General features: G+C 41.5%; 1 protein-coding gene across 7 annotated transcripts in view; it reads left to right on the top strand.

Moving 5' to 3' along the window:
• Positions 1-754: 754 nt before the first annotated feature.
• LOC127007117 (cardioacceleratory peptide receptor-like) overlaps positions 755-16,518 on the top strand; it is a 225,639-nt gene continuing 209,875 nt past the window's right edge. For all 7 annotated transcript variants that reach the window (XM_050877743.1, XM_050877741.1, XM_050877744.1 and 4 more), the window contains exons 1-2: positions 755-812; positions 2,862-3,736. The gene's annotated coding sequence lies outside the window, so the exon portion shown is untranslated. The remainder of the gene's footprint in view (positions 813-2,861; positions 3,737-16,518) is intronic.

Raw genomic sequence — 16,518 nt, forward strand, 5'->3', positions numbered from 1 at the left:
TTATTTTATTTCTTTTATATTTTCATTTTTTTTTATACTTATCTATTATCAGCATCTATTTATCTCCATATCACTAGTTTTTTTTTTCTCTCCACCTACCTTCCCTATTTAAATTTATACGTTGAAGCTCTTATCCTCATATGGCAAGTTGCTCCACCCGTGAATCATTTCTTTATCATCTTCCTCCGCGTGGATTCCAACATAAGCTGACGTTCACGTAATGGAGATGACTTCTTTATAAACCTAAATACAACTCGAGGGTAGCAACGAGGCCTTCCATCCATTCCTTGCTTTTCTTGTAATAAACACAGTATTCTATTTGCGCCATTCTTAGTAAGGACAGCAAGAGGGGTGGAAAGCGGAAAACGAGGAAGGAGGGTGGAAGGGACGGGGTGGAATAGTTTGGAGGGGAGTGGAGGAGTGGTGGATGGGATAATGGGCGCGTGGGTGGGGGGGAGATGTGGTGGAAGTGTGGAAGGGATGGTGGTATGCATGTGACGGGAGGAGGGAGAGAGAGAGAGAGAGAGAGAGAGAGAGAGAGAGAGAGAGAGAGGAAACGGGTAGGGGAGAGAAACTGGTGGGAGGAGGTGGGGAGAGGTGGATTTGAGGAGGAGGAGGAGGGGGATGCTGAGGTGGGGAGGGGATGGGATGGGAAGGGGAGGGAGGGAGGGAGGCTGGGTAGTGGAGGTTGTGGTGGTGGTGGTCGAGGGAAGTGCTGGTGGTGGCGCTGGCCTGGCTCAGTCTTCGTCTTGTTGTGGTGGAGTAAGGGTCACGTTGCTCCTCCCGCTATTGCTCTCTCACTGAGTTCTCCCGTCCGTCCGTCTGTCTGCTCCCTCCCTATCACGCCGTGCCTCTCTCTCTCTCTCTCTCTCTCTATCATCACTCTCCCCGCCGTAACTTTGCATAATCCGCCCATCATCCAGTTTTTGTGTTTGTTGCTGTTCATCTTGTTCCTTCATTTATATTTATTTCTGTTCCGTTCTGCTGTCTGTCCTTTATTTATTTTGTTTGTTTCCACCGTCCTTTTTTGTTTGTTTACGTATTATTATTTTCCTTTTACTGGGGTCGTTATTTGATTTTGTTTTCTGTTAGTTTTGTGATCTGGAGTTCTTGGACTTCGCTTCTTTACTTCATTTGTTTCCTCATTATTTACGCGTATAAGTTCTCATCCTGTTAATGTTTTACTGCCCTTCTTCACTTTCCCCTCTTTATTCACTTACACCAGTATTAATGTCTCCTGTAAGTTTATTTGTCATTTTCATTCTTATTCCCATTATTATTATTTTTCGCATTCTCTTCTGATTACTCGTTTTCATTTTCTATAACTTTGTTCATATTGTATTATTTCCATTGCTTTTGTTATTTTCTTTTATCCCTTTCACATTCAGTCCCTCTCTCCCTTTTCCCCTTTCACATTCAGTCCCTCTCTCCCTTTTCTCCTTTCACATTCAGTCCCTCTCTCCCTTTTCCCCTTTCACATTCAGTCCCTCTCTCCCTTTTCCCTTTTCACATTCAGTCCCTCTCTCCCTTTTCCCTTTTCACATTCAGTCCGTCTCTCCCTTTTCCCTTTTTCTCGTACTTTTTATTAATCCATTTTCTTACACCCTCATCTTTTTCCTCCTCATCTTCTCCATTCCTTTACCATTGTTCCTCCTTCGCTGGTGTCCTTTTTATTTTCCTATTTAATTATTAGGTATTTATAGTTAACTTTTGTCTTTATCTTAGTTTTCCCTTTTTTGCACTTATTTTCTCCTCCCTTTCCCTTGCTTCTTTTCCCTCTTTTAGCTTAATTTCCTATTCCCCATTTTCTTTTCAACCCTTTTAGTTTCAACCTGTTCCGTTTTTTTTTTATTTCCTTGCTTCGTCCTTTTTTTCCCTCACTATTTCCATTTACTGTTTTCTTTTTCCTTACTTTTACGTCTGTGACATACATTCTCTCCTCTTTTTCCTGGTCATCATTTACCATCCTCTCCTCCTTCGCCTCCTCCCTATCAGCTTCCTCTTTCATTTTTTTTCTTTCCTCCTCCTCCTTCTCCTCCTCCTCCTTCCCCTCTTCTCACGTGTCCTTCCTCTCATTCTCTCCACTTTTTCCCGCTCATCCTTTACCATCCTCTCCTCCTTCGCCTCCTCCCTTTCAGCATCCTCTTTCAATTTTTTCCTTCCTCCTCCTCCTTCTCCTCCTCCTCCTCCTCCTCGTCCTCCTTCCCCTCTTCCTCTTTTCACGTGTCCTTCCTCTGTCCCTCTCTTTTATCCATCATATTTGCCCTACTTTTTTTTCCTTTTCCCTCATAAGTCTCTCTCTCTCTCTCTCTCTCTCTCTCTCTCTCTCTCTCTCTCTCTCTCTCTCTCTCTCTCTCTCATTCTCTCTGATTTTGCCCTTTTTGCCTTTCTCGTTTTTTCTCTCTTCTTTGAACCAGAAACCTAATTTGCCCTTCTTCCTTCTGTTTCCTATAATTCTTTCTCTCCTATTCCTTCCTCCCTCTCTTTCTCTTTTGCATTCTCTTTCCCCTCTTCCAAAATGTTTTCACTACTTTCTCCGTTTTTCCCCTTCCATTTATTTTATTTTCCTTTCCTTACACTTTCTTTACCTCCTCATTGACCTTCTTTCTCCTTTTTTTTTTGGTCTAGTTCTTAACCTTTCATTTTAAGTTACATTTTTTTCCTTATCTTCATTTTATTCCTAACGGTTACTTTATATTCTTCCTTTCCTTTCCTTTCCCTTCCCATCTCTTCCCTTCCCTCACCGCTTTCACCCTTCCTTTCCCTCCTTCCCCTCGACGTTATATCCCACATTGCAACATGTCAAAAATATCGGAAATTCGCATGCTAACTTATTATTTTTTTCCCTCACGTCGTTGCAGAGAAATACACAAAGTCCGTAAGAGGAAGAAAATAGTTTTAGAGACGAAAAGGAGGAGGAAAAAAATATATAATGACATGGGAATGAGGACTAGAAGGAGAAAACTGTAATAAAGATATCAACAATCGTATTAAACTTAATTTCTGCGGTCTGAAGTCGTTGTTCATTGACCGTTTTCAAGATTGTTGTATAAAGCTTTTCGGGGTCGAATGAAAAATATAACCAAGAGAAGAAATATGGGTTAAGAACAGAAGCAAGCGACTAGTATTAAAAAAAAAAAACGCTAATCTCTAAGACGATAACAGAGAGGAAGGAAAGAAGAAAGGGAGGAAGGAAGAGCGGCATAAACTGATAAAGAAAGAAGGAAAGAACCTCAGGAAAAGAAAAAAAACTAGAGATAAACGAGAGAAAATGAAAGACTAAGACGGAAAATGTAAATATGACTGGACTGGGTTTTATTAAGTGCGTATGACCCCGGAAAATTATTAGGCGAATCGCTCACACCATCACGCCACACCACGAGTCAGTCAACGAGTCAGCCAGTCAACGGGTCAGTCAGTCACTCACGTCCATCAGTCCGCTATAAGTCCGCCGGAAATTGCAGTGCGGGTATTGCAACTCAGTCCATCAGTCAGTTAGTCGGTCATTCAGTCAGTGAGGAGTGAGACAGACCAAAGGAGCACATCAGAAGGAAGTCAGCCAAGTCCCAGAGAGGTCACATCAGGTCACATCTTCGGGTCACAAGCTTTCCACGAGGAGTCAGCGGCAGCGGCGAAGGTCACAGGAAGAGGAGGAGGAGGAGGAGGGTCACGAAGGGGAAGGCCCGCGTCATAAGTCAGCGAAGGATATCACAAGGAACCCACTTGGAAGGACCCGGTAAGTGACTTCGTGTGTGTGTGTGTGTGTGTGTGTGTGTGTGTGTGTGTGTGTGTGTGTGCGGAGGAGAGGAAGAGGGAAAAAATGATGGGAGAAATGCAACTGGGAAAAGATGTGAAAGATATAATGAGGGGCAAGGTTCGAATTTGGAAGAGGGAAAGAAAACATGAAAGAAGAAGTAAATGGAGGAATATACAGTAAAGGAGGGAAGAACGAGAGAGAGAGAGAGAGAGAGAGAGAGAGAGAGAGAGAGAGAGAGAGAGAGAGAGAGAGAGAGAGAGAGAGAGATACGAAAAGTGAATTTGGAAGAGGGAGAGAGAAGATAAGGAGGAAAATGTAAATAGCAGGATGGAATAGAGAAAATGCGAAACGTGAAATAAAATATGTATCGTATCTTTTTAGTTAGAAATAGGAAAGAGAAAAAGAAAACGATTAGAATAAAAGTACGAAGAAAGAGGAGGAAAGAAAAGAAGGAGAGAGAGAGAGAGAGAGAGAGAGAGAGAGAGAGAGAGAGAGAGAGAGAGAGAGAGAGAGAGAGAGAGAGAGAGAGAGAGAGAGAGAGAGAGAGAGAATTGAATTAGTCGAACTGAGATATGTTGCTTAACCTCCTTGTAAAGTGCTGAGAGAGAGAGAGAGAGAGAGAGAGAGAGAGAGAGAGAGAGAGAGAGAGAGAGAGAGAGAGAGAGAGAGAGAGAGAGAGAGAGAGTTAACTGTCCTTACCAGACTTGACTTGTAGGGGTTTGAAAGACTTATCCCATCTCCCTCCCTTATCCTACTCCCCACCAACCCACGCTCCTCCCTACCTCACCCACTCCTTCCTTTCTCCTGCCCCCTCCCGCTTGGTCTGTCCCTACGGCAATTTCACGGCATAAGGGATGTTGCAGACTTGAACTAGTGAGCCTGAACCCTCTTGAACCTCTAATGACAATCAAGAAGGGAAGGTAATAGTTGGCTCCTTCCTGCCCCCTATTGGTTGTTGTGGAGGCGATGGTTGTGTTGAGAACGCGTCTGGTCTTGCTATGACTGGGGGGATAGACATGTAGATAGATAGAAATAAAGGTAGATATGTATATAGATTGAAATAGAGATAGATAAACAGGTAGATAGATAGACAGGTAGATAGATAGAGATAGAGATAGCAGACAGGCAGATAGATAGAAATATAGACAGGTAGATAGATAGAAATAGAGATATATAGACTGGTAGAAAGATAGAAATAGAGATAGATAGACAGGTAGAAAGATAGAAATAGAGATAGATAGACAGGTAGATAGATTGAAATAGAGATAGATAGACAGGTAGATTGATAGAAATAGATATATAGACATGCAGATAGATAGAAATAGAGATAATAGACTGGTAGAAAGATAGAAATAGAGATAGATAGACAGGTAGAATAGAACTTGAATACGATAGTGTCCCTAGTACTTCTCTATCTCGGTAGTAGATCACATATGAAAGCGGTATATGGCTCAACGAAATCCAGGAATAAAAACGTCCGTCACAAGTTCATTTCCTCCCATTTGGACAATCGTTTTGGTGGCCGCGTTTATGCCTACTCGCTTATCTTTCTTCCCATCGTATTCACTCACAGTTTTCTCCGTCATATCCTTTCATCCTACCTTTTCCTACTTTCCGCTCTCGCTATCAACTTCTTCCTTTCCTTCAGTCCTCATCCCACCATATTCTTTCTTTCCTTTGTTTTCCTCCTTTTTCTCTCTACCTCCAACTTCACCCGACCTTTTCCTCCTTTTTCTCGTCTGTCCTTGTTCTCTTCCTCCTCTCCTTTAGTCTTCATCCAACTTTTCCCTTTCTTTCCTTCGTTTTCCTCCTTTTTCTCTCTACCTCTTTCACTTCACCCTACCTTTTCCTCCTATCTCTCTGTCCTTGTTCTCTTCCTCATCTCCTTTAGTCTCCATCCAACTTTTCCCTTTCTTTCCTCTGTTTTCCTCGTTCTTCTGCATCACATTCACTTCGTCCGACCTTTTCCTCCTTTCCCTCGTCTGTCCTTGTTATGTTCCTCCTCTCCTTCGTGTTTACCGAGCCTCTTCCCTCTTCCTTTCCTTCGGTTTCTCTCCCCGTCTTTCTCGCTTCCTTCAGTTTTCAGAAAATTCGCTACCTTCTTCCTCACTCCCTTCATTCCATCTCCTTTTTTCCTTTCCTTTGTCCGATTTGGCTTCATTTCTTTCTCCTTTCCCTGAGTATTCAAACAGCCAAGGATTCTCTCATATCCTCTCGCTATACTTTCTTTCTTTCTCCTTTCATCCCACGTCCTCTATCTCTACTTCGTCCACTCATGCCTCTCCTCTTTCTTCTTTCCTTTAGTGTTCAGAAGCCAACGAATCTCACTCTACATCTTTTTCCTTACTCCCTTCATGCTACCTACGTGTTTATCTTTCACGCTTCTGCACTCTTTTTTTTTTTGGCAGTAAAGGAAGCAGCTCAAAGGCAAGAAAATAACTATGAAGAGAAAAAAAAATAGCCCGCTAATCACTGACCGAATAAAAGGAGTTTAGAAGAGTGGCCAAAAGTGTGGTCAATATCGATACTCTCCTCTACTTCTTTCCCTTAATATTAAAAAAAAAAGAAGGCAAAGGACAGGGTTTGTAGGTTGCGCATCTGCTCAGGTAGTTCCGTGTGCTCACCTAATTAAGCGTTTCCAGGTGTGATAATTGGATCTCACCTTCGTATCATTTCACGAGTATGTTTTTCTTCCGTTGCGCGATCGCTGGAAAATACGGAAAGTTGTGATGACATATAACGAAGAGTACTATTTTTTTTTCTTCATTTTTTGGCGATATTTTATTTTTTCTCCTCATCATTACTACGTACTGGAATGAATATATTTGATTAGCTCTGAGTAACAGTAACATATTATTTTTCTCCTCATCATTGCTACGTACTGGAATGAATATATTTGATTAGCTCTGAGTAACAGTAACATATTATTTTTCTCATCATATTTGATTAGCTCTTAACACAGCAACATGTATTTTTCTCATCATATTATTTTTATTATTTTTCTCCTCATCATTGCTACGTACTGGAATGAATATATTTGATTAGCTCTGAGTAACAGTAACATATTATTTTTCTCATCATCATTGCAACTTACTGGAATGAATATATTTGATTAGCTCTGAGTAACAGCAACATATTATTTTTCTCCTCATCATTGCAACTTACTGGAATGAATATATTTGATTAGCTCTGAGTAACAGTAACATATTATTTTTCTCCTCATCATTGCTACTTACTGGAATGAATATATTTGATTAGCTCTGAGTAACAGTAACATATTATTTTTCTCCTCATCATTACTACTTACTGGAATGAATATATTTGATTAGCTCTGAGTAACAGCAACAACTTTTATTTCCGTTTTTTCTTTTTCTGAGCAGTGTAGTTACAGATGTTCGGCTGCGAAAGTACGTTGATTAGCGGCGCAAACAAAACGAAAACAAAAAAATCAAGTACGGTAGCTACATTAGACTCGCTGAATATACAAATAAAAAAAAAAGAATATTAAGACATCGAAGTAGGTTAAGCAAGCCCCGCAATGTCACGTTAACCACAAAATTATACAACTAAAGAGACGCAAAGCCACAACGACCCCAATACCGTCGTTGCTCCCGTTAAACCCTCACTGAAACGACCTTCCCTTACGCTCCTTCCATATGTATCTGGAAGTACCGAATGTGTGCAACCATCCAGAGAGAGAGAGAGAGAGAGAGAGAGAGAGAGAGAGAGGGTGATGGAGGGACGGTACTGCAGGCTTATATAGAAAGGGAATCGGTTAGTAACTTATATATGGGGGCAGTTAATTCAGTACTGCCTCCATACTCTGCCGACGACCTTTATGCTCTTCTAAGTTACTGCTGCAGACCTCCCTCTCCTCCTCCTCCTCCTCCTCCTCATAAATTAGTGCTACGTTGTGTTTCCTCCCCTTCCCTCCCTTCCTTATCCTTAACCCTTACTGTTTGACTCGTTTCATTGGTCAGTATTCTGTGTTTTGTTCTTTCCTTCATTCTTTTTTTTTCTTATTTCATATTTTTTTTCCTTTTGTTGGTTTTGTTTATTAATGTTTTTTCCTTATTTGTCATCCTGCCGTTGTGGATTGTGGAAAGTGATGCCCCCGCCGTAAAGCTTATCACCGCCTTACCGTCTCTCGTGATTTAAATACAGAATGGAAACAAATACGAAGAAAGCATTGCCATCATTATCTTTGTTGGTGTTTGGTCTTGGACACGCACGGGAAGCATAATGGCCTCCGTGTGTCCGTGGTCTGTGCGTGTCGTAAAAGGCAGCGTTTAAAGGAAGGCTCCGTACAAAAAAGCCGAGATATCAGACACATAACTAACCCACGACACACTTGTAAGGTTCTAAGCGAGTTCCTCTCCGCGTCTTTCCTTTTCTTCTTTCCTAATTCTAACTGTAGAGAAACTATGCATAATTTATTTAACTTTTCGTATTTCCTCTCCCTTTTTCCCTTTTGCCTTATCTTCTCTCTTCGCTATAACTGCGCGTCGCCTCAGTGCTCATTACCGTCACATTGGCCCTTGTTCTCTTCTGTTTTATTGTTATTGTACGAGAACGAGACCTTTGTTTGGAACTATTTGTATTGTCTCCTTGAGGATTTTTTTTTCAATAGATAACTAACGTACGCCACACTGTTCTACTCTTTCTTTATTCTGTAATTTTACGATAGCCGGAATTCAACTTCAGAACTTCTTCTGTAATCTCTTTGTTGGAACTGTATTATGGCGGCGGTTTTCTTAAGTTCATTTTTTTTCCCGTTAGCTGTCTATTTGTATGTATGTAGAGTGTAACTTCACTTTGCAAATAATCTACAAACAACGAATCTGTATGGTAAACAGCTTCGTAATAGTTTCTTGTGATTTTTTCCACCTCTTGTTGTAATTTTTCCACTAGATGAACAAAAGTCAAAACCAAGAAATTAAAATGTGGCGCAAGTTCATAATCTCCAATATATATATATATATATATATATATATATATATATATATATATATATATATATATATATATATATATATATATATATATATATGGTAAATAGCCTCGTATTATTTCCTTGATCATCTTTTGTATTAATCTCACTACTATTAGAGATTAGACGAACAAAAGTAAAACTAAGAAATCAGAATGTGGCCCAATGCGGGCACATTTCTATTTCTTGGTGTGGTCATGTTCGAGGAAAATGAAAATTTGTGTTATTGTTCGACACTGATAGGCCTGAGAAGTGAGAATTTCTTTTATGCATTTATGACAAGTTTGCTTATTAATATTGTCGTGAGAGGATTTTGCGGACACATTTTTTATTTCTTGGTGTGGGTCTTGGCTAATAACTGTGGAAAACTTACTAGCGTAGATGGACAAAAGACACAAGGTACTATTGCTAAGCTGTTTCCCATAGATTCGTTTTTTTTATTTTTTTTCATAGATTATTAACATCGGCCGCATATTGATTTACTTGTTTGGGCCTTTGCTCGTCTAATAGTTGTGAAAAGATTGATACAAAAGACGGACAAAAGACACAAGGAACTATCATAGAGCTATTTACCATATATTCTTTTATTTTTTTGGGGGGGGCCCCCAAATAACTTTTTTTATTATGTTATTAGCCAAGACCCACACCAAGAAATAAAAAAAATGTGCCCGCAAAATCCTCTCACGACAATATTAATAAGAAAACTTGTCATAACATCATAAAAAAAATTCTCCACTTCTCAGGCCAAATCAGTGTCGTACAATAACACAACTTTTAATTTTCCTCGAACCCGACCACACCAAGAAATAAAAATGTGCCCGCCAAACCCTCTCACGACAATATTAATTAGAAAACGTCATAACATCATAAAAAAAATATCTTCACTTCTCAGGCCATATCAGTGTCGTACTATAACATACTTTTTCCTTTTCCTCGAACATGTCCACACCAAGAAATAACAATGTGCCCGCAGCTTTTGAATCAATCCTTAACCGTAAGATTCAAAAGCACCTTTCCACTTCTGACCTTCTATCTGATCGCCAGTATGGGTTCCGCAAGGGGCGTTCTACTGGTGATCTCCTAGCCTTCTTAACTGACTCTTGGTCATCCTCTCTTAGCCGTTTCGGTGAAACTTTTGCTATTGCGCTGGACATATCAAAAGCTTTTGATAGGGTCTGGCACAAATCTTTGATTTCTAAACTACCCTCCTACGGTTTCTATCCTTCTCTCTGTACCTTTATCTCCAGTTTCCTTTCTGACCGTTCTATTTCTGCCGTGGTAGACGGTCACTGTTCTTCCCCTAAATCTATTAACAGTGGTGTCCCACAGGGTTCTGTCCTATCTCCCACTCTTTTTCTGTTGTTCATTGATGATCTTCTTTCCAAAACGAACTGTCCTATCCATTCCTACGCCGATGATTCCACTCTGCATTATTCAACTTCTTTAATAGAAGACCCACCCTTCATGAACTTAACGACTCACGGCTGGAGGCTGCAGAACGCTTAGCCTCAGACATTACTATTATTTCCGATTGGGGGAAGATGAACCTGGTGTCCTTCAACGCCTCAAAACACAGTTTCTCCACCTATCCACTGACACAATCTTCCAAACAACTATCCCTATTCTTTGACAACACCCAGCTATCACCTTCCTCAACACTAAACATCCTCGGTCTATCCTTAACTCAAAATCTCAACTGAAACTTCATATCTCATCTCTTACTAAATCAGCTTCCTCGAGGCTGGGCGTTCTGTACCGTCTCCGCCAGTTCTTCTCCCTGCACAGTTGCTGTCCATATACAGGGGCCTTGTCCGCCTCGTATGGAGTATGCATCTCATGTGGGGGCTCCACCACAGCTCTTCTGGACAGAGTGGAGGCAAAGGCTCTTCGTCTCATCAGCTCTCCTCCTCATACTGATAGTCTTCACCTCTTAAATTCCGCCGCAATGTTGCCTCTTTCTATCTTCTATCGATATTTCCACGCTGACTGCTCTTCTGAACTTGCTAACTGCATGCCTCCCCTCCCGCGGCCCCTGCTGCACTCGACTTTCTACTCATGCTCATCCCTATACTGTCCAAACCCCTTATGCAAGAGTTAACCAGCATCTTCACTCTTTCATCCCTCACGCTGGTAAACTCTGGAACAATCTTCCTTCATCTGTATTTCCTCCTGCCTACGACTTGAACTCTTTCAAGAGGAGGGTATCAGGACACCTCTCCTCCCGAAACTGACTTATCTTTCGGCCACCTCTTTGGATTCTTTTTAGGAGCAGCGAGTCGCGGGCTTTTTTTTTTTATTAATGTTTACTTTTTTGTGCCCTTGAGCTGTCTCCTTTGCTTTAAAAAAAAAAAAAAAAAAAAAAAAGAACCATCTCACAACAATATTAATTAGAAAACTTGTCATCATAACATCATAAAACGTTATCTCCACTTCTCAGGCTATATCAATGTCGTGCAATAACACAACTTTTCCTTTTCCTGGAACCTGACCTTTTCTCTCAATACCGCGCTCTGTACTGTGGACCGGGTGGAGTGGGTGGTGGAAGTGGTGGTGATGGTGGTGTATGTATACGTGTGTGTGTGTGTGTGTGTGTGTGTGTTGTTACAAACTATCGTACTCATCACATTGAATTTTCGTTGTTTCTGGCCGATAACTCTCGCAAAAAAACCCGAAAACCATCAATATTTAACCGTTTTAGCGATAACTATAATTTTCTATCGTTATTTGTGTGGTTACGACAGTCTTGGAGCCTAAAAATGATAAATACAATGTTCAGAGTACGATAATTTGGCAACGCTGGTGTGTGTATGTGTGTGTGTGTGTGTGTGTGTGTGTGTGTGACAGGCTTTAGATTTGTGTGCGTGCTGAGCGGAAAAACCCATCAATATATACACGGGCGCAAACCTTGATTCTGTGCACTCGCTGACTTCCGATCGCTTTCATGTTGCTGTTTTTTTTTTTTTTTTTTTGCTGTTGTTGTTTTTTTGCTGTTGTTTGTGTTGCTTGTTGGTGTCAAGGGGTGCAGAGAAAGGCAGACAGACAGATAGATAGATAGATAGACAGATACAGAGAGAGAGAGAGAGAGAGAGAGAGAGAGAGAGAGAGAGAGAGAGAGAGAGAGAGAGAGAGAGAGAGAGAGAGAATCATATCTGTGGAAGATGCGTAACACTTGAGTGGCTTGCGGCTCTGTGCCAAAGGATGATGACGAGGATCACGCTAAGAACTCATAATTGTGCATATAGCCAGGTGCACACACACACACACACACACACACACACACACACACACACACACACACACACACACACACACACGTTCCAAAAATCCACTTTACGTTTTTTAGGTGTTCAGTGGATTAATGTTCTAATTTTAAGCTTTGTTAGAGCGGCTGTTCCCTCGTGGCCTTGTGGAACGGAGAGGAGGGAAGAGAAGGGCAGAGAAGGGTCGTGGGTGCCGGGGAGGGTGGAAAAGGGCACCGTAGCGGGACAGGAGGCGGTGGTCTGCGTAAGATAAAGTAGGGGTTGGAGGGTTATGTAATCGTTAGGGGAGGAAGGGGAGGAAGGGACGGAGTGAAGTCGGCTAATGGGAAATTTTAGATCGTGGTACGGTATGATAGTTGTGTAGCTTAGGTTAGGTTAGGTTTGGCTGTGATATGTTAGGTTAGCTGTGCAGTTTACTAGTATTGGATCACAAAGAAGTTAAGTTACGATTGCTTAGTTTCGGAAATTTTAGAACGTTGTGTGGTATGATAGGTGCGTAGCTTAGTTTATGTTAGGTTTGGTGGGGATATGTTAGGTTAGCTGTGCAGTTATGGTTCACAAAGCAGAGTTTGGTTCGGTTAGGTTAGGTTAAGTTAGAATTGCTTAGTATTGGAAATTTTAGAGCGTGATACGGTATGATAGTTGCGTAGCTTAGCTTAGGTCAGGTTATTGGGGATATGTGGGGTTAGCTGTGCAGTTAGTAATGGATTACAAACCAGAGTTAGGTTAGGTTAGGTTAGGTTAAGTTAGCTTAGGTTAGGTTATGTTAGGCTAGGTTAGGTTAGGTTAGGCTAGGTTAGGTTAGGTTAGGTTAGGTTAGGCTAGGTTAGGTTAGGTTAGGTTAGGTTAAGATAGCTTAGGTTGTCTTTGCAGGTAGTATTCATCACAGACCAGAAATAATCCTTCCAAGGTAATGTGTGTTATCTAATGCACGAGAGGGTGGCAGAAAATATTGATAGGAAGGACATGCAAGTATAGAAAAGTGGGAAAATGTACATGGCTTAAGGTGTCACAGAATATTATGTAAATGTATCAGGTATTGCCGTATCGGTATGGGTCGTTACGTGTAGCATGTAGGACATTTATTAAAAAAAAACATGCACACATTAGGATAACGGCAATGTAGACACAAAATGAAATAAAACGGTATGACTGAAGAGATACATGTTGCTTTTGTTAGGATAAAAGAATGTCTCTGTGCAGCAGGTATACAGAGGGCAGGGCAGGGCTGGCAGGGTGGGATGGGACACTCCTGGAAGGGTCGGGTGTGATGGACATTCCTGGGTATTACCTTCACCCACTGTGCACAACGGAAGGTCCCTCTCTTAACCCAACCACTAACGGGACCTGTAGCCTGTAGCGGCGGGGCTCACACACACACACACACACACACACACACACACACACACACACACATTCAGACACTCACACCTGCGCAAATTACCTGTAAATACACTTCCGGGCATGACAGAACACCTGGCGCGGGATGTAAACACCTATGGGCCGGTGACGCGTGAAATGCGAGCGAAGAGCAAAGGATGACACACGAGACGCAGAGAACCATCGTCATGACCTTCTTACTTTTTTACCCTTTTTCTTTCTTTCTTTCTTCCCGTCTCTGCTTCCCTTGCTTCGTTTTGCTCCTTTTCTGCGCCTTTTTGTCCTTTCTTCATCGTTTTCTGTCCCGTTGCTCTATTGCTTTGGTTTACTCCCTTCATTCTTTACTACCTCCCCTGCATCGCTTTGCTTCATTAGTCTGGTTTGATTCCTGCCTCCTATTCCTTGCCCATATCGTTAATTATTTGCGGCTTTTGGCTTGCTCGTTTGCTTTGCTTATTGTCCTTGCCCCCTTGTCTCTTTCGCTATCCTCCATGCACGTGTCTGTCTGCTCCCACGCGTTTGTCCGCTCCCACGCGTCAAGGCAGAAAACATCTTTTTAATCATGAGTATTGGAGTGATCCCGCTTTGAGAGTGCTGAAGTTCCTAGGAAGTAAAAGAGCAATACGTTAAAGAAAGGAGTGCGTCTCATGGTACGCCGCCCACTGGATCTCGTTATTTTGTTTTAAGTGAATAGTTGTTTTAATAGAGCTCTTGCTTTGATAGCCAGTTTTCGTGATGATGATGGCGATGATGATGATGATGATGGTACCGACATGGCTTGGGTACGAAAAATATCAAGGGAAGAGGATGTTTTTTTTAATTTTTATGCAAGGGCTTATCCGGTGTATCTGTTACCACCAAGGTATAAAAAAGTATTTGCGAGGGAAGAAAAACGAAGGAAAAGGAAATTAATTAAAAAAAAAGGGAAAACATCAAGGAACGAATATTTATTGAAAGGGTCTGGTGTGCACGATACCACCAAAGAAAAAAATAATACGATTTGCGAGGGGAGGAAGAGAGAAAGGGGGTACGAAAAGGTGGGAATATGTAGCAAAATCAGATTACGGTGCGAGGGACGAAGTGGAAACCTACGGAGTTAGCGCATCACAGGTACCCACGACATCATCAATAACATCAGTAATTTCTTCTTCTTCTTCTTCTTCTTCTTCTTCTTCTTCTTCTTTTATCTTCATCTTCGTCGTCGTCTTCTTTTTCTTTTCTTTTTCTTTTTCCTTTTCTTCTCTTCTTCCTCCTTTTTTCTTTTCTTTTACAACAACAACAACAACAACAACAACTACTACTACTACTACTACTACTACTACTACTACTACTACTACTACTACTACTGTAATTCCTCATTCTACATAACTACAGTGAACATACTTTTAAATCTAGGTGGGAAGAAAAGAGTACTGGAGAAGGATTCGAACCTGGGAAGTTGTGTGTGTGTGTGTGTGTGTGTCTGTGTCTGGAGAGTTGGAGTATTTACAGGAAATTCGTCCCTCGTATAGTAAAGCTCCTGACGTTTTTGTATCGGGTGGCTACAGAAGCGGGGAAAGTAGGAAGGTCATTCATTAACCTTCATCATGTGCAGAGTGTGAGGAAGAGCCGCAATTAGTCCGTCGGCTTAGAGAATTATTAGCTTCTTAAGTAGCCGAAAGTCACCTCTCTTTCGGCCACTCCTCTCAACTCATATAGGAGCAGTGATTTGCGGGCTTTTTTTCATTGATTCCTTTTCTTTTGCCCTTGAGCTGTTTCCTTGACTGTAAAAGAACCTGGATGCTTTTGTTTGATTGCCTAATGTACCTGGATGACGTAATTGGCCTTATACTGTTTTTTTTATATGGATTTATACGACAATGCGACGGAGATGAGCACCGAGGCCACGGGTACCTATAGCGTATGCCTCAAATCTACCTGTACGTTCTGCAATTTTTGTTTTCTACGATGTGTGTTAGCTCAGCCTTGGATACGTCATAAACTTTCCTCTTTTTTTTTTCGGAACAATAAAATGCACTAGGCACGCACTCACTCCTGTAGCAGACTGAGTGTTTTTTTACTGTTTTTATTTGTGGTTTTCTTTTTTCACCTGTGTTTGTTTTCTTGGTTCTGGCCTTTCACTTTTCGACGTAAAAACAAACGTGTCAACACAACGATACGCGGCTCTTGTCATGTGGGTTAAGACAGAGAGAAGAAAAAGCTTGGTTCCCAGTGTTAATTCCTTGAGTACTGAGACACGTGTTACAGCCAAGAGTCACACACAGTTAGTACATCCCATAAGAAGAGAAGAGAAAGTGTCAATAAAAGAAGGTAACCAGTGGCCATCCGTCTCCCCGGTATTACAGACTTTGGGGAAAGATCCACACGTATGTTTGTCATGTTATTTACGTCAGGGCAAGAAGAAGAAAGCGTGGTCAGCGGCGTGCAGTGAGCGTGGCCGGGTTGTCACGGTGGAGGGCGGCGCGTCAAGGCAATCAAGGCCCGTCGCTGGTGCCGCCGCTGTTTTGTGCCGCCCACGTGACCGTCCACCTCAGCGCCCCGAGTGTCGCTTTTCCGAACTGCTTTCAGCTCTTCGAATATGTGTAATTCAAGAAGGGCAGTATTGATCTCGTTCTGTCAGTTCTAGACTATAATATTATTTGTTATTATGTGTTCGGTTTATGTTTTTTCGTATTCGTTTTTATTGCTAGAATGAAATGAGGAGTTTAAGTCAATTTAACACTGGATTAGGTAAACTTTATGGTAGGTTATAGTGTATTGATAATGTCCGATTAGGTTGATATTGAGTTAGGTATGCGAAGAGCGACTACAGTTAGGGTAGGTTAGATAAACAGATAAAGCAAGGCTAAGCTAAGTTTCGTCTGGAATCAGCAGAAAAGGACGACGCTTGTTAGATTATCTGGAGTATAACATGATTGAAAAGAGGGAACATTAAGCTCGTTTTGTCAGCTATTAGGCGTGATTTGGGTATACTGTTTGCTTTAGTTTTGATAATTAGAATGAAATATATCACTTGCAGAATATCTATTAGCAATATTTGATTGTGCAAAAAAGGAACTTGCAGTCAGACACGCTTAGTTTTGGAAGGTAAACAAAGCCCCGACAACTCTTTGAAGGTGCGTTAACCTGAT

The sequence above is a fragment of the Eriocheir sinensis genome, chromosome 34, assembly GCF_024679095.1.
Source record: "Eriocheir sinensis breed Jianghai 21 chromosome 34, ASM2467909v1, whole genome shotgun sequence".
Lineage (NCBI taxonomy): Eukaryota > Metazoa > Arthropoda > Malacostraca > Decapoda > Varunidae > Eriocheir > Eriocheir sinensis.